The sequence below is a fragment of the Nicotiana tabacum genome, chromosome 22 (genome assembly GCF_000715075.1).
Source record: "Nicotiana tabacum cultivar K326 chromosome 22, ASM71507v2, whole genome shotgun sequence".
In the NCBI taxonomy this organism is placed as follows: domain Eukaryota; kingdom Viridiplantae; phylum Streptophyta; class Magnoliopsida; order Solanales; family Solanaceae; genus Nicotiana; species Nicotiana tabacum.
Window position 1 is genome coordinate 232,254,573 of NC_134101.1, and position 18,502 is coordinate 232,273,074.

Genomic DNA, 18,502 nt, shown 5'->3' on the forward strand with positions numbered 1-18,502 from the left:
CAATTTAATATCCATTCAACAGTTTATATTGTTCACATTTGAACAGTATCAACGGCCAAATCGAGCTAGTAGAAAAGGAAAGGAGGAAATCCTCAAAATAAACTATCAAGTTATTCTGCTTCACATTTTGAACAGCTAATATGCATCAACTGAAACAAAAGAACTAATATGCGAAACTATTTTTCAGCTCAATGAAAAAAAAAAGGAAATGTGATTCTTTTCTACTTTTTGTGGTTTGCTGTCATGCCATTTTTGTGGTTTGGGCACTAATTATAACAAAGTTGATCAATTGTTATAACCTCTTTGGATTTAGACAGCAGACTAAAAGTTACATACTTTTTTGCACAGCCAATTTCATAATGATAAGATTACCACCAACAAACAAATAAAGAATGAAAACATAACATATGAATCTTTTTTGCACATGAGTACTGAATTCCTAGGTAAAGTTTTATTTAGAAATTCGACGAGTAAAATGAGATCCTAGGATGACAGACCAGCCTTGATCTTGTGAATAGTAGCAACACCAGTCTTGAATGTTGTAGAGGAAGTGAAACAGTTCAGCAATTGCAGAAACAGATATAGCTGATTTATTCCAATCATAGTTGCATTGATACTGTACTAGTCCTTTTGGAAACAGAAACAAGTCCCCGAATTGTATAGTCCGAGTGTAGAGCTTGTTAGTACTGTCCCTCAAACCAACCTGGAGATTTCCTTGCACCATGAATAAGAGCTCAGATGCATGCACAAGGGTGGGTGTGGGCGTGTGGGGGCGGGTTGACACCCGTGCCAGGGAACTGAAGGACAGCAAGTCCACTGAAGGTGAAGAAATTCCCCTCCATTGTCTCTCCAGTCTGATCTTTAGGAACAATGAAGTCGGTCAAGATATATGGATCGCCTGCTTGAGCCATCCAGGAACTAGTAAGAATAGCAACAACAAAGACGACAACAGTTTTTGTGAGGCACGAGGCCATTTTCGCTCTTGTGAGGAGGGTATGAGATGAAGCCATTTGGACTTGGAAACGTTTTGGGAAATCTACACTGTATAGCTGCCAGAAAATGTATATTGTTTTGTATATTAATATTTCATATACATATTTTATACAGAATTAGTGTATATTTTTTTTCATATTTGGCCAGCGGTTATAATTATTCTCAACTGATCGGCCAAAGCTTGATCCTTATTTATTCTCTTTGCTACATATGGCAGAAACTAAAATAAAGTTTAACATGAGTTAACTTGCTGAAGCAGTCAGTCAGTAAAAGTTTTATCAGTTTCCCATCTACAACTAAAGGGTGAATCCAGTTTCTCTTCCGAGTCAAAACTCAAAAGCCAAATGTCCCAAAACTAGAAAAGGAATGAGATGCATTATCTAGTTCAACTTCATTTCAACTAAAGGGTTGGTTCTATTTTGAATAATTACCTTAACAATCCACCAGTAACACTATTACATTTATTTGCTCGAAGAAATGAACCTTGGGCCTAACTCGTCAAATCGATAAGTACAGATGTCAAACCATACCTTGGTTAAGCTTCACCATTGGAGGCATTGGAGAAGCCAGCATAAACAGAGTATAGGTCCAACTTCCAAAGAATGCATGCACAATTTCATTGACATTCAATGTTCTCCGCAGAATCTCCTCTGTTTCTTGTACATTTTACAGTGCATTTACAGTTTGCTCTAACCGTTCATGTCCAGAAGTTCAGATTACTCAATATAGAAAGTCCAATAATTATGTCGTCTTTTGCTTTCCATTGGCCAAATGTAACCAGAGCAGAAAGGCCTAATTGAAAGTCCCTTGTCAGAGTAACTTAAATATCTCAACAGCTTTCCCTTCTCAACAACTCAGAAAAACCAAACTGAAAACAAAAGGAAAGGATATGTTAGATTGGTACTGAACATGATTGATTAGCGATACATGAATGATTCCTCTAGACAAGTAATCGACAATCATGGTTTTATCTGACTACGAAAATGATTCCTAAATTTACTGCAAAGTGAAGAAGTTTCAATATGTCAAAGGGAGCCAAGCTGCCATTTCATCTGTGATATTACTGGTTTTACGATTAATCAACAACTGAAGTTTTCTCAATACTCACGATGTAGCATAGTTTTAATGACATCATGATACACCTATTATCATACTAGCCTTAAATTAATCTCTGATGCAAATCAATGCTGATTTTCAAGTTCGAAGCTGCCACCTGAGGCTGACTCAAAAAAATACAATCAGATAAATGAAGTTGGAGGGTGGTAATTTAATATCCATTCAACTATGCTCTAGAAGTTCGGAAAATGAGAAATGGAAAGAATTTGAATGGAACTTCATGATCTCCAACATAAGCTTAATGCTTATTTCTTTGGACCCTTTATCTTTGTGCAACAGACGAAGAATAGGGAGCAAAGCTGAGAAAAAAATAGGTGAGGACACGCACTTGTAAATCAGAGGAAGGTTCATCCCTTGCTCAGCACACGCACTCCACATCAATCCTTAAGGTGAGGACTCGATCGAGCAATCTATTGGCCACTCCTTTCCCTTTCTCGATTTCCACATCAATCTTTAAAATTATTTGCTTTTGCAAACTTCATGTGAATTTCTTACAGGGAACAGGCAAAGTGTATCTGAATCCAGCTTACGAGGAACGCTGAATTCAATGATCTTCACATCCTTAAGGTGAGGACTCGAGCAAACTTCATGTGACTTTCTTACAGGGATCATGCAAAATTGTACCTGATTGTAAAGTTGAGATTGCATATATCTAACCAACTGTACTCGAACTTTTGCTTCTTCAAAGGACTGAAATCGAAGAACAGGAGTATAGGAATTAACAACCCTCATCATAGAAACAAATAAACATTATGTGACAGGAAAAAGCAACTAATAAACAAACAAGGAGAAGTATATAGAAAGGATATTACAGGCGAGTTTACTGACAAAATAGCTTATGTTAATAAGAGGATAGAACTTTAGATGGCATACTAGATGAGATGACCATCAATCCAAATGCTGAGGCAGTCTCGCCTTTGCGCAAACATATAGATGCATATTGAAGTGATGGAGAAGGGCAACTCTCCTTGTATCCCATGGCAGATGATAGTACAGAGATGGCCACCACTTTACAGCGATCCGACACGATCTGAGGGTGGGCGAGGATATGCACCAGATTCCGCCAATTCACCAAGTGTGCATTGACTACAACAATTACAAACAAATTATAGGTTGGCATAAAGAAACACAGTATGAACACTTTTCTATTGGATGAGCTATACTCAAGGAAATAAAAGTTAGATGTTTAAAAATTTTCAATGTAATTACTGAAGTACACAAACGCGCATTCACCATGTGTCCATGACGTTGAGACGGGCATTTCACATAATTAAGACTGAACCTTGACAACTCTCTGCCCAGATTTTCCTTCCCATGTTAAGCAACAACATCTGATCACCACAATCCTGACAAAGAAAGAAAAATGATCGTTAAGCTGAGATCAGATAATCATATAACATAGCACTAACATTGTGTTTAGATGTTAAATTATGGAATACAAACTTTCTGTCTCGTATGCCTTTGTATCAGCATGGAGATTTGATGACTGTACACAAAAGCATAGAATGGGAAATAAATTTTGAAGAAAAAGCGATATTACCTCAAAAATTGGTAATGGAATCAATAGCAGGAGGCTATTTCTAGATGTTAAAGCGAAGTGAGGCACCAAAGACCGATTCTTAGCTCAGAAAGAGACGAGGGAAGCCTTTCTTCCAGCAGCGATAAAACTTCATTCCCTGAATGCAGCAAAACTTTACTCAGAGCAAATCAAGGCTGAACTGTATAATACACAGAGCTAGTGTCTCCTCAGCTATAACAAAATAACCTATTTTAATTTGGGAAAATATCAGTTTTAATTTGACAGTTGATAGCACTGGATGATTAAATCGACAACAGAAAATGACTAGTTCTTTTAACTGATGTATTGGAAGAAACTGTTGTACAAAATGTTGCACAATATTTTCTAAGAGTGATCAAAGAGAAGTAGTACGTTTCTTCACTTACACTTTGCTGACATACCACATTCAAGATAATTGTCCATTCGATAGAGAATGTCAGCGCAAATTTCCATTCACCAATGGAGCTAAGAGCGGTAATAGCTTGCATATTGTTACCCAAATCCTGATAAAAATAATTGCTAAGCTGATATCCGATAATCATATTGGGAACAAAACTTTTCTATTTTTTTTTAGAGATAGGAGGCAAACTTTGTGTCGTGTATACCTTTGATTTCTGTTAGAGCTTCGCATTCAATAGTGGACATGTGCATTACTCTAAACCACCTCCTCCTCTCTCAACTCACTGAAAAGGGGAAAGAACAAGAATACATGAATTTCTATTGAGATGAAAGTTCAAGCAATAAATGAACTAAAAATCTACAAGATAAAGAGCGAGATATATGAAAACAATACATGGATTGCTATTGATGAGATGAATTTCCAAAGACAATAAATAGATGGCTGACATACATGTGTGTGGTAACAAATTACTAGTTCATTAATATTACATTAAGCTATCAACGTACAAATATGTGAATTCCTACTAAATCATTTTTACAATGTTCCGGTGCAAATATAAGGATTTTATCACCTTTCTTTTTTGTCATCTAACATTCAATTCATCCCAAATTGAAGATGCTTCCTCTGTTTCATAACCTCTTCACACTGCTCAACAAGATTTTTAACAAAGGAAAATAATTAACAGAAAAGCAAAGAGAAGTAACAAAAAATAAAAAGCTACTTGAAAAGGAAAAAAAAAAAAAATAACTTACATCTGTTAGAACCGATCATTATGGTGGGAATATGAGCAATATTTGGCCAGTAATCCCCCTTCTCAAATTCTAGGAGTGGTTTGAGCAGTGGGCAGCGAGAAATAGATAGTTCAGAGATGGAAGAGGGCATCCCTTTTACTGGAAGAGATTTGAGTTTAGAGCAATCCAAGATTTCCAGCTTAGAGAGGGAGGAGGGCAGCGCTGATTCTGGAATAGATTTGAGTTGATTGCAGGAGATGATCTCTAGACGTTGAAGCGAGGTGACGCGTAGAAGACCTTTGGTCGGTAGTGAATGGAGCTCATCATGGTTATTTAAGCTAAGCTCAGAAAGAGACGAGGGAAGCCCTTCTTCCAACAGTGACTGAATTTGAGGTAAATTATAAGTATATAGATTTTCAAGAGAGGTGAGGCTTTTGAGAACTTGGCTGCTTAATGTTTTCAGATTAATTATCCAAAGAGTTCGAATAGAGGAAGGCAACTCCCAATTTTCAGCAGCAGGAATCTCTTCGTCACTACCATCATGGTAGATCCATAACTCTGTGAGACAGGAGAGTCTCTGTAAACCCCACTCCATTCGCCCATTCACCAGTTTCTTGCAATGCTCGATCTTAAGGACTTCTAAACTGAAGGGCAATCCTCCTTCAGGAAAGGACTCTATTTCTGGACAATTATGCAGTTCCAGTTTCTTAAGAGATGGAAGGAGTTCCTTCATATGTTCTGGCAGCGACTTCAGCTTCTTGCATTTCCAAATATACAAAGTACGCAACGACGTTGTTTGAGCCACCGAAAGTATTTCAAGATTCTCACATTCAATAATTTGGAGACCTTCAGTCCCGTTGGGAATCAAAAGCCCTGTAAGGTTGTTGCAACTGTTTACATTCAAATAGCGTGCTTGTGGGACCAACTCTTCTGATATCTCAGTTATAGAATCACATTCTCCAAGTTGCAAATTCTCCAGAAACATGTTACTTCCTCCAAAAATCACATCACCAACGGATGACTCTAATTTCAATTTCGCAGAATATTTTATCCTTATTTTCTTCAACGTGTTTGGCAGACTGCTAAAAGGCAAGGAGGTAAGAGACTGACAATCACTGATGCATAATTCAACTATCTGTTTCATTCCCTGAAGTTGAGACAAAAACAGTTCAGCATCATCAAAAAGAACTTCAACCTTAGGAGAACCATCAATTTCAAACTTTTTTAAACTTGAAAGTTGGATAGGTGTCTCCAGATTGAGTTCCGGACAATTTGAAATTATCAAACTTGTCAGAGAACAAAGATTTTTAGGCAACTTTCCAATCAACTTGGGACACTTTTTAATTTGAAAGATTCTGAAGTATAGGAAACTCTTCTCCATTCCCTAGTACGTGCCACTGCTTCCACTCCAGCATCTCGTCAAACTCAAGTCGCTCAAGAGAATTGAAAGGCTTTTTGGAGGACGAACTACCATAGAATTCTTCAGTCACCTCTGTTATTCGATGCATCCCTATAATGGTAAGGAATTTCAGAGAAGGAAGTTGGCCTAATGCTGGCAAGCAATAACAGTCCTTGCAGTTGCTTAGAGACAATTCCACCAGCTCAGAAAATGAATGATCAGCTAGCCAATTTGGAAAGTTTGTCCCTCTATAACCGTTGATCTCAAGTTCTTTTATGTTTGGATTTGGATGTAGCTCACCAAGTATGTCTCTTTCAATTTGTGAACTATCCGCAATACTTTCACTCCACTTCAATGATAACTTTTCAATATGTTCCTTTCCTCTCATGTTTGCCTTCAAAGCTTCCCTTCTGTCGGCCACATTTTGCAACTCTAGAATAGATAGAGATCCATACAAGTTATGTAGTTCACCCAAATCTTCCATTGTTGAACCACTGCGATCACCTAGAAGAAATTTAGCTCCCAACAACACAGGGAGGCTTTTCAACTTGCTCAAATGTAGCGGCATCTTCAAGCGAGAAGTACCGCTAACATCAAGGTGACGCAAGTTTATCAACTTTTCCATCTGCTGTGGTAACTCCTCAAGGAATTCACAAGATGATAAGAGAAGTGTCTCTAAGTTATAGAGTACACAAATGGAATCTGGTAATTTTTTTATCTTTGCCTCAGAAAGGTCCAAAAATCTTAGGAGTTTTAACTTGATGAACAAATCATACGGTAACTCTTTGATATTATAACCAGACAATGAGAGTGCCCTTAAGGATGTTAGTGTTGGCAATATATTATGCAACACCCTCTTGCTTAGAGATTGATGATAGTTGTCGTTGATTGGAAGCAATGTCCTCAGCTGCTCCAATTTGTAGAGAGGTTTCAACTTTTCAAAGTCACCATTATATCCCCCTGAATATGATAGGTGTCGACATCTTCCCACCATATCAGATCATTTGTTATCTTCCAAATTGATGATGTCCATCTCATTGAAGAAGTATTAGGCATGTGCCTAATAAGAGTTTTCTTTGGTTTGGTAGCCAACCTTGTTGACTTGGTTTGGTTGGTAGCCAACCTTGTTGAATTTCTTTGGTTTGGTAGCCAACTTTGTTGAATTGTGAAAAATGTGTGTAAATTGTCAAATATTGTAGGCTTTAGAGGGTGAAGCTTTGGCTATAAAAGGAGAGCTTCAACTCTCATTTCTTCACACCAACAAAGAGAGAAAGAAAGAGTGAGGTTTCACAGACAAGGTATAAGAAAATAGTCTGTGAGGAAAATAGAGAGTGAGCGATATTGTAGTGAGGTGGGAATATCAAAAGAGGGTTATTTCTTTTGAGTGTTGTAGTGGTCTTTGGAGTATTTACCTCCGACCTACAAAGTGTAAAATTCCTTACTATAGTGATATCAGTTGCTCCTCTCGGGGTCGTGGTTTTTTTCCCTTATTCAGAAGGGTTTTTCACGTAAAAATCTTGGTGTCATTGTTACTCTTTTATTCTTGTTAATTACCGTATCTCGGTGCTACATTATTATTCCGCTTTATTACCGTGAATATTATTTTGGTAAGGGGTTTATTCCCAACAGATGATAGTTGTCGTTGATTGGAAGCAATGTCCTCAGCTGCTCCAATTTGTAGAGAGGTTTCAACTTTTCAAAGTCACCATTATATCCCCCTGAATATGATAGGTGTCGACATCTTCCCACCATATCAGATCCTTTGTTATCTTCCAAATTGATGCAAAGTCTTGAAGATGTAACTTGGGCCAAATCATTGACAAGGTCATGCATTAAGAATTTCTCAGTGCCCCCTTGAAAAGAACTTGGGACCCTTTCAAACAATGATCTTGATCGCAACTCGAGAAAGTATTGGTTGCCCGAATCTTCAATTATTTTATCTTTTTGCAACCGTTGCACGAGACCATTAGCAATCCAGAGTTGAATAACTTGTTCTTTGTTGAATGGATAATCTTTGGGAAATATTGCACAATAGGAAAAGCATTGCTTCAAATGAACGGGAAGATCATTGTAGCTCAACATCAACGTGGGTAATATTCCATTGTCTGGCAGCTCCCATATTTCACTTGTCAAAATTCGTCTCCACTCTTCAATCTCTGATTTGGACCGTAACAAACCAGCAATTGTCTTTAGTGCTAAGGGCAAACCTTTGCACTTAGCTGCGATTTGTTTCCCGACTTCTACATGTCCTAGATGTTCCTTAGGATCCATGTTGTCAAATGCATGTCTTTCGAATAAAGACCAAGAGACATCACTAGACAAAGTATCCATGCTAATTTGCTCATTACCCATTGTCATGGCAACACTTTTCTTACGTGTCGTCACAATGATCTTACTTCCAATTTCTCCTTGTGCAAAAGGATTTATCAACTCAACCCACTCGAGGTAGTTGTCATTCCAAACATCATCTAAAACAATAAGAAACTTTTTCCCTTTTAAGCTTTCCTTCAATTTGATTTGAAGTTGATTAAAATTGTTATCAAGCATCAAGTTGGATGAACCAATTTCTTCAAGTAATCCTTTTGTTATCCTAGAAGCATCATATGGTTCAGACACACAGAACCAAGCTGTCAAATTGAAATGGTCTTTCACCTTCTCATTATTGTACACAGCTTTAGCAAGTGTTGTCTTGCCAACCCCTGCCATTCCAACAATAGGAATTACACTATATGTTTTTCCATCGGCATCAACAGACAATAAACTGTCAACCAAAAACTCTATTTCATTCTGCCTACCAAAGATATCAGAATCATTAACCAAAGATGTTGAAGGCACTCTAGTTTCTTGTTTACCAGAAGCAAGATATTCCTTTAGGCCAAGCCTACCAATTTGCTTTTCCAACTCCTCCAACGTTTTAGTGGTGCCTTCCAACTTCTCCTTTATGTTAACAAAAAATCCATCACTCAAGCACAAGTTGAGGCCACTTACCTGTTGGTTGCTTACTTCTGCATGATTTTGATGCTGACCTTCCACCTTAACTCTCAGAACTTCATAATTGATTTCTTCCATTAAGTTTTCAGCACTGTCCACAGCATCCCGAAGTTCATTAAGCCACTGGTTGACGTATCGATTTGATGTCTGCTTATTCTCTGCATCACTTAGCACAGCTTGAAGACCAAGCAAAGTCAGCCTCAGCTTCTTTAACAGTCCAACATCATGCTTGCCCCTTTGAAATATCTTCAGCAACTCACCCTGAGGAGCAAGCCTTTCAAAGAGAACATTCAAAGCTGAAGATAGAAATGCACCTCCAACTGCTAAGCCAATCTCCATTGCTGAAAGCTGCAAACCAAAACAAGAATATCATAAAATGATTAAGAACTTGAAGAGGTTTAATACTTAAATCTTAAAAATAGTCTTAGTTTTACCTGTTCAATGCTAAGAGTAATATGAAAAAGAATGCTCAAAGTATATGCTAGTTGTGTCCGTTCTTTAGCAAAAGTAATAACGTATGCTTCTTAGAAGACCTTATATCTCTCTTTCTTTATTTTCAAAAAGAAGACTTTAAAAAAAAAAGACAAAGACTTTATAATGGAATTAACTATTCATTGAATCAATGAGGCATGAGGGGACATGATATAAATTGCTTTGGGGTATGTGTGAGGTGTGATCATAGCATGAAATAAGTTGGATATCGGTCTTCATAGATCAATTTGGATAGGTTTTTCTCTAAAAAGAAACCAACCCAAATAAGTTGATTTTTTAAATATTGGAACCAAATCAAATCGATTAAGTCGATTTTTTATCGATTTGATTTTTATCGGTTTTTCGATTTTTTCGGTTAATTTATTGGTTTTTTTCTTAAATATGAGACACACACTATCAAACGCATATTCCGGCGACTACATTTTCAACATAATACTATCAAACCAATTGCTCTTTGAGATATCATTTACCAAGATACATTGATGATAATTGAATCAAATAGTGATGGAAAATTTAAGTACTCAATTAAAAATCGATTATTTTTAACCTGAAATAAATTCTTTTACTTAGCAAAAGAAAAGTACCAATCAAACTAGAATGTAAAGGCAAAGAATTAGATTATTATAATAGCAAAACACTAGTCTAAAAATACAAATGACTAATATGTACCATAAAATTTTAGAAACTTTATATATATATATATAATAAATTTAAATAACTACTTTAATAGTTGGTTTGGTTCGATTTTTCTGGGTTAGTTTTTAATTAACACCAAAATCAAACCAAATTTGATTGATTTTTAAAATTCAAAACCAAAATCAAACCAAACCTAAAAAGTATCAATTTTTTTTGTCTGTTTGATTCGGTTTTTTGGATTTTTATGAGCATCCCTACCTATAGAGGAGATTAGGAAAGTGTGCAGATGTTTGTCTGTCCTAATAACATACGTAATACTTAGGGATCACAACATTGCAAGTTGACTCGAGGTATTATAGTTCTAACTTGATTTATTTATTGAAAGAACGCGTAAAATACTAATTGCGTTATTGATTACAAATATAAAGCAGATAATGACATGGTTATTATTTTAATTGATAGCATTATTATTATTATTATATATAGAGTCAGAGCATGTGTACTCAGGATTAAGAAACTGCCAAATGACAATAGGTCCGCAAGTGTGGAACGAAAACGAAAGGGTGGGGTCTATCAACACCAAAATGTGGTGTATAAATAAAAACCAAAACAAAAAAGAAATTGGGTGATAAAGACAGATGAATTGACTTAATATTAATCAAATAATTGAGTTGTAGAAATTACATAATTTCCAAGTAGAAATTACTTAATTGCTCATATCACGAAAATATTTTAGAAATTGTGGAAATTTCCAAGTTCAAGCTTCTATGAGGTTGTTAATGATTTTCTTGCAATATCCTCTTTGAAGTTGTAAACAACAATAGTAGGAAAATAATTAAGGGTGGCTTTAAATTTTAATAATATAGTCTCTGTCTCTAAAAAATTTATTGTTCTTTTATATGTGGTAACTAAGTGTTATTAGTGATAGAGTTTCAGCATAACTTGGCAAAATCAATTGAAAAAGACAAGTAAATCTTGGAGTTCCTTAATATCATGTTTTAGAAATTATTAGAGCTTGAGAATAGAATAAGCAATTCTCGAGCGATTGCACCAAAAATTTGAGTTCCTTTTGAATTTTCTTCTTTATCAATAATAACTATAACATTGTCATCATATCGTACTATCATTCTTCCGCATAAGAAGGACGAGATACATTTTAAATTAGCCATACATTACTTCCAATTTCAACTATTGGGTTGAAATAGATCGATTTAATCGTATAATACTTTCAGTTTAAGATAATGAATCGAAATCTGAGCCCCACTCGTGAGAATAGGTGAAAAGCTATATCAAACATATTAATTTTCTAGATGGAGAACCACCATAAATTCTTGAGCAGTGGAGTATAAAGGATTAAAAAGTAATTTAAAAGAATCCTACAAAAGAAGAGACGGATTGCACAAAAATCATCCAAAGGTATGAGGGGTAGCAAAGTTCCTTCGGTCTTTACTAAATTAAATGTTTTAGGTACAAGTTTTAGAATGAAATCCTCTTTACTAGAAAGTGCTAAAACTTTTATACGGGGCTTTTCATAGCGTGAATACAAACTAGTCGAGCATGTGAATTTAAAACACGGCATAAATCCAGACTAATCAGGCCCGTTTAGTTTGGAGATTAATGCTTTTATCTTAAAATAGTCTTAATTTTACCAGTTCAATGCTAAAACCAATATGTATTGAACGGTGCTACTCTTATATATAACAATCATGACATAAACAATATCATAATTTTTTGTACATATATAAGTATGTATAAAGACATTATTGTCCTTACAAAAATTTTAATACACCAAACCAAATAACGGACAAGGAATAATTTCAGTATAACTAGTTCCAACATAATTAATCTCATTATTACTAATACACCATATTCGGTACTATTCTTATACACCTTATCAAACAACAACTAATTTCAAGCTTGTAATTCTTACAACTATGTTTGCTACTGTCACGACCCAAAAATCCCTCCGAATGAGTCGTGATGACACCTAGTCTCTAAATTAGGTAAGTCTAACATTAATTGAAATAATATTGATATTTACTAACTTTAAATTAAATTACTCTGAACAAATTACAATTACCAAAATCGGTGGTACAAGTCATATGTCACGACCCAGATTTCCCACCATCGCGAGTCGTGATGGCGCCTACTAATGAGAGCTAGGCAAGCCAAACCTTAACTACTTACTTCATTTTTCATATTACTTCTTTTTAACAAACATAAGGCTATAACATGATAACATCAGATCTTTAGATAATTAAGCGAACGATGACAATTAAATATCTAAAATCTGCATCTATTACAGCTTTTAAAACCTCAAACACCCAAAACCTAGTGTCACGGTGTCACAGACTATCTAAGATTACTACATACTAGGTCTGAAGAATAATAGTACATTGTTTCTGAATAAAAGAAAAATAAAACAGGAAATAGAGATAGATGGAGACGCCAGGGCCTGTGGACGCCTGCAGGTTTACCTTGGGTCTCCGGGTGGACTGAAAGAAACACTCCAACTGCTGCCCAAAAGTTGCTCTGGGATCTGCACATAGTGTAGAGTGTAGTATCAGCACAACCGACCTCATGTGCTGGTAAGTGTCTAGCTTAACCTCGGCGAAGTAGTGACGAAGTTAGGACCAAACTATCAAATAAACTTGTGCAGTTCAAATATATATACAGCGGAAAAGAAATACAGAGATAACCAATCAATATGGGGGGAGCATGCTGCGGGAAGATAACAATTCCAAGTAAAAAAATCAAGTAACGAAGGAAACAACATAACTTGGATATCAATAAAAAACCATAAATCAATAAGTGCACGACATCACCCTTCGTGCTTTTACTCTCGTCCTCACTAAAGCAATTACATAATAAAATGTGCACGGTATCACCCTTAGTGCTTTTACTCTCTTTCCTCACCATACAATCAATAGAATCGGAACGGAATGGTACATCGTGCAGCATGGCATCACCCTCCGTGCTTTATACTCTTTCCTCACAATCATACACGACATCACTCTTCGTGCTTTAACACTCTTCCTCACCCAAACAACAATCACAAACAATGGGGAGAGGGGATAAACAAGATTATAATAGAAATCCCAGCAAGGGAACAACAATTAAATCCCGACAAGGGAACAATATCAATAATATCAACATCCTGGCGAGGGAGATAACCAAATAAGCAACAATATCCCGGCAAGGGAACAATTTAATAACTCTTTCTCTTTTTTCAATTTTACTTCACAATTCACTTTACCACTTGAGTCAATGCTCCAAAGGAATCAGGATTTGACGGTTCCAATAGGTTCGTATAATGATTTCGGACTTGGGCGTATGTTCGGATTGGGTTTTGGATGACCCGGGAGTGTTTTGGCGCCTAATAATAGAAGTTGGTTCTTGAAGAACTTTGAAGTTTTTTAAATTTGGTTTAAACCGGATTTTAGTGATATCGAGGTCTAAACAGAATTCTAAGACCGGAAATAGTTCCATAATGTCATTTAAGACCTGCACGCAAAATTTGGTGTCATTCCGAGTAGTATAAATATGCTTCGTCACATTGGAAGTACATTGAAGATTTGAAGTTCTTAAGTTTGATTCAATTGATTTTATGGTATGATTCTTAGTTTTTATGTTGTTTCAGGCATTCCAAGAGTTTAAGCAAGTCCGTTTTATGATTCCGAACTTGTTGATACATTCAGGCGAGCCCCCGAGCGTCAATCGGACGAGGCCTAGACCAAGTTGAAAGTTTGGAGCAAGAGCTGAAGCTCCAGCTGCTGTCATAACCGCATGTGCAACCGCAGGTGCGATCTAATCGTTTAGACACTATCTTTAAAACATTTTATCCATTGTATGTTGTAGCTAAGTGTTATTACTGACAGAATTTACAGATTAATTTCACAAAATCAATTGAAAGAGACAGCTAAATCTTGGAATTCCTTAATATCATGTTTTAGAAAGTATTAGAGCTTGAGAATAGAAGAAGCATATTAGCAGTTCTAGTATGAGCTTTTTGCAGATAAGGATTAAATAACCTTAGGTGTCTTAAACATATATTACTTTATCTTGAAATAATCTTTGCACAAAATATTATTTTACGTATTAATTTTTAGATAATATAAAGAAGTATGGTATACTAATTGTGTGTTATAGGCAGAATTACATTGCGGGGCGCTCCAAAACATAATTTTACCCACATTAGATCCTCCAAAAATTAATCAAGTACTACTTTTGGAGGATCCGACATGCACCTAGCGACATTTTCGAAGAGTCCGATCAACATAATAAGACATTATCTCTTCTATAGACTATATCCCATCTTTCATTACTATTACGACGTTTGTTTTGCCTTGTATAGTTGGTTATCTTAGAAAGAGAAAAGGACGAGTGTAATATTTTTGTTTTCTACTCTTTTTCAATCTTTTTCTTTTTCTCTTTAAGAATCTCCGTTTCATATTGAAAAGGTTAAAAAATATATTTTCTTACGATTTAACATATTTTTGAATAGTGAAAATATTAACGGAAAAAGAAATTATGAATAAAGTTATAGTAAGAGTTAGAAGAATAAAGTGAGAAATGACAGGATGCGCCCAATGTTTTTCGAATGAAAAGAGAGAGTATTTTTTTTACAAAAATTCTCTCCCAAGTTTGGAGGATCTATAGTATTTCCACACTTCCCTCTAGCGTGACTCGAACCAAGGACTTAACGGTCATGGGTAGAGGTGCTTACCAACTGAGAAACCTCACTTGTCAAAGTGAGAGTATTTTGATTGACGTGATTACTGGGAGAATTAATCCTCATCTTACAATTTGGAAAGTTTTATTCTGCGTGAGACACAACTACCCAACAAAAAAAAGTTAGCATGAGATTCCTTCCATATTTTTTCCAAGTGGATTTTGGGTCTCACTTTTCCGCAAAAGAATTGGCCAAAGAGCTTAGCCCTTTCGTTTCCAATTTTTAGATGATATAATGAAGTAAGGTATACTAATTGTGTGTCATAGGTAGAATTTACGTTGCGTGGACGCTCCAAAATATTATTTTACCCACATTGGATCCTCCAAAAATTAATCCACTACTTTTGGAGTATCCGAAATGCACACAACGATATTTTCAAAGAGTTCAAGTAACAAAGTAAAACATTTTGTCTTATGTAGACTATATCCAATTATTCATTACTATTACGTCGTTTGTTTTGCCTTGTATAGTTGGCTATCTTAGAAAGAGAAAAGGACGAGTGTAATATTTTGTTTTCTACTCTTTTTCAATCTTTTCTTTTTCTCTTTAAGCATCTCCGTTTAATACTGAAAAGGTTAAAAAAATACATTTTCTTAAGATTTAACATATTTTTGAATAGTGAATACATTAAGGGAAAAAGAAATTACAAATAAAGTTATAGTAAGAGTTAGAAGAATAAAGTGAATGACAGGATGCGCCCAATGTTTTCCGAATGAAAAGTGAGAGTACTTTTTTTTTTTTTTTACAAAAAATCTCTCCCAAGTTAGGAGGATCTATATTTTTCCACACTTCTCCTCCAGCGTGACCTTAACCCAGGACCTAATGGTCGTAGATAAAGGTGCTTTACCAACTGAGTGAGAGTATTTTGATTGACGTGATTACTATGATAATCAATCCTCATCTTACAATTTGAAAAGATCTATTCCGCGTGAGACGCAACTAAACTTAGCATGAGATTCCTCTCGTATTTTTGCCAAGTGGATTTTGAGTCTCACTTTTCAGCAAAGGAATTGGTCTACGAGCCTAGCCATTTCCTTTCCAGTTTTTATATAATATAAAGAAGTAGATATACTAATTGTGTGTTATTGGGAGAATTTACGTTGCGGGGATATTCCAAAATATTATTTTACCTATATTGGATCCTCCAAAAATTAATCCACTATTTTTGGAGGATCCGACATGCACTTAACGATATTTTCGAAGAGTCTGAGCAACATAGTAAAAAAATTTCTCTTATGTAGACTATACCTGATCATTCATTACTATTACGAAGTTTATTTTGCCTTGTATAGTTGGCTATCATAGAGAGACAAAAGGACTACAGTAATATTTTTTATTTTCTACTCTTTTTCAATCTTTTACCTTTTCATTTTAAGCATCTCCGTGTCATACTAAAAAGGTTTAAAAAAATAATATTTTCTTAGTAACATATTTTTGAATGGTGAAAACATTAAGAGGAAAAAGAAATTACGAATAAAGTTATGGTAAGAGTTAGGAGAATAAAGTGAGAAATGATAGGTTGTGCCCAATATTTTTTGAATATTTAAAAGTGAGAGTACTTTGATTGACGTGAAATAATTGAAATATATCTGCTTAGAAAAATACAGTTAAAGACTCGAAAAGGAACTTAAAATTACAAAGGAGAAAGAGCAACGCAAAACAAAACTCACAAAGAATTAATGCAGTAAAACCTGATAGTGCCAGAGGAGATCAGCAGAGAAGATGAACCAAGGAGAAGAGAAATTTGAGAAAACTGTGAAATTTGAGTCCAATATTTTTCGAATATTTAAAAGTGAGAGTAGTTTGATTGACGTGATTACTGTGAGAATCAATCCTCATCTTACAATTTGAAAAGTTTTATTCCGCGTGAGACGCAACTAAACTTAGCATGAGATTCCTCTCAACCGAAACTCAAACTCTAAATTTTGTGAATATCCCTTTTCCAAAAACAAGACTTCATAATTGAGGTAAAAGATTTTCATGCAATATTCCCTTTGAAGATGTAAATAATGGTAGGAAAATAATTAATGGTGGCTTTAAATACTAATCGTTTAGTCACTATCTTTAAAACAAATTATCCATTGCATGTTGTATCTAAGTGATAATTATTAATGACAGAATTTCAGATTAATATGACAAAATTAATTGAAAGAGACAGCTAAATCTTGGAATTCATTAATATCATGTTTTAGAAAGTATTAGAGCTTGAGAACAGAAGGAGCACATTAGCAGTTCTAGTATGAACTTTTTTGCAGATAAGGATTAAATAACCTTAGGGGTCTTAAACAAATATTAATTTATCTTGAAATAATCTTTAAAGAACATATTATTTTTACGTATTAATTTTTAGGTAATATAAAGAAGTATAGTACACTAATTGTGTGTTAATAAGGAGAATTTACGTTTGGGTTGGGGGGAGGGGGGGGGGGGGCTCCAAAACATAATTTTACCCACATTGGATTCTACAAAAATTAATCCAGTACTATTGTTGGAGGATCCAACATGCGCCCAACGACATTTTCAAAGAGTCCGAGCAACATTGTAAGACATTTTCTCTTCTGTGGACATGTCTGATAATTTGTTACTCTTACAATGTTTGTTTTGCCTTGTATAACTGGCTATCTTAGAAAGAGAAAAGGACAAGAGTAATATTTTTATTTTCTACTCTTTTTCAATCTTTTTCTTTCTCTCTTTAAACATCTCTGTTTCATACTGATAAGGTTCAAAAAAATAAACATCTTCTTAGAATTAACATATTTTTGAATAGTGAAAACAATAAGGGAAGAAGAAATTACAAATAAAGTTATAGTAAGATTTAGGAGAATAAAGTGAGAAATGACAAGATGCGCCCAATGTTTTTCGAATATTTAAAAGTTAGAGTATTTTTTTTTTTTACAAAAAATCCCTCCCAATTTAAGAGGATCTAGTGTTTTCACACTTCCCCTCCAGCGTGACTCGAACCCAGGACCTAACGGTCGTGGATAGAGGTGCTTACCAACTGAGAGAGTCTCACTTGTAAAAGTGATAGTATTTTGATTGACGTGATCACTGTGAGAATCAATCCTCATCTTACAATTTGGAAAGTTTTATTCTGCGTGAGACACAACTACCCAGGAGACAAAAATTAGCATGAGATTCCTTCCATATTTTTGCCAAGTGGATTTTGGGCCTCACTTTTCAGTAAAAGAATTTGTAAAAATAGCACGGCTTGGCCAGTTTTCGGACTGGTCACTCAAAAATAGCCAATGTTTGTCAAGTCAATTAAAAATAGTCACTATTGTACTGCAACAGAGATCGGTCCAGCATAATATACTGGAGTTCGGTGCACCTGTGTATGAACTTCCAGCATATTATGATGGAACTCCAACACACGGAAAGTTCCAGCATAATATACTGGAGATTCGAGCACTTGTGTATGAACTTACAACATATTATACTGGACCGGTATACTTTG

The 18,502-nt window shown here is 35.3% G+C and overlaps 1 long non-coding RNA gene and 1 pseudogene across 1 annotated transcript; both read right to left on the reverse strand.

Moving 5' to 3' along the window:
• Positions 1-285: 285 nt before the first annotated feature.
• LOC107764990 (putative disease resistance RPP13-like protein 1) lies at positions 286-9,609 on the reverse strand (annotated as a pseudogene).
• Positions 9,610-12,549: 2,940 nt separating this feature from the next.
• LOC107797574 (uncharacterized) lies at positions 12,550-16,853 on the reverse strand. Its single transcript, XR_001650722.2, has 2 exons — positions 16,719-16,853; positions 12,550-12,855 (listed from the first exon to the last, which is right to left on the reverse strand). It is a non-coding gene; the product is annotated as an uncharacterized LOC107797574 (long non-coding RNA).
• Between the last annotated feature and the right edge of the window lie 1,649 nt (positions 16,854-18,502).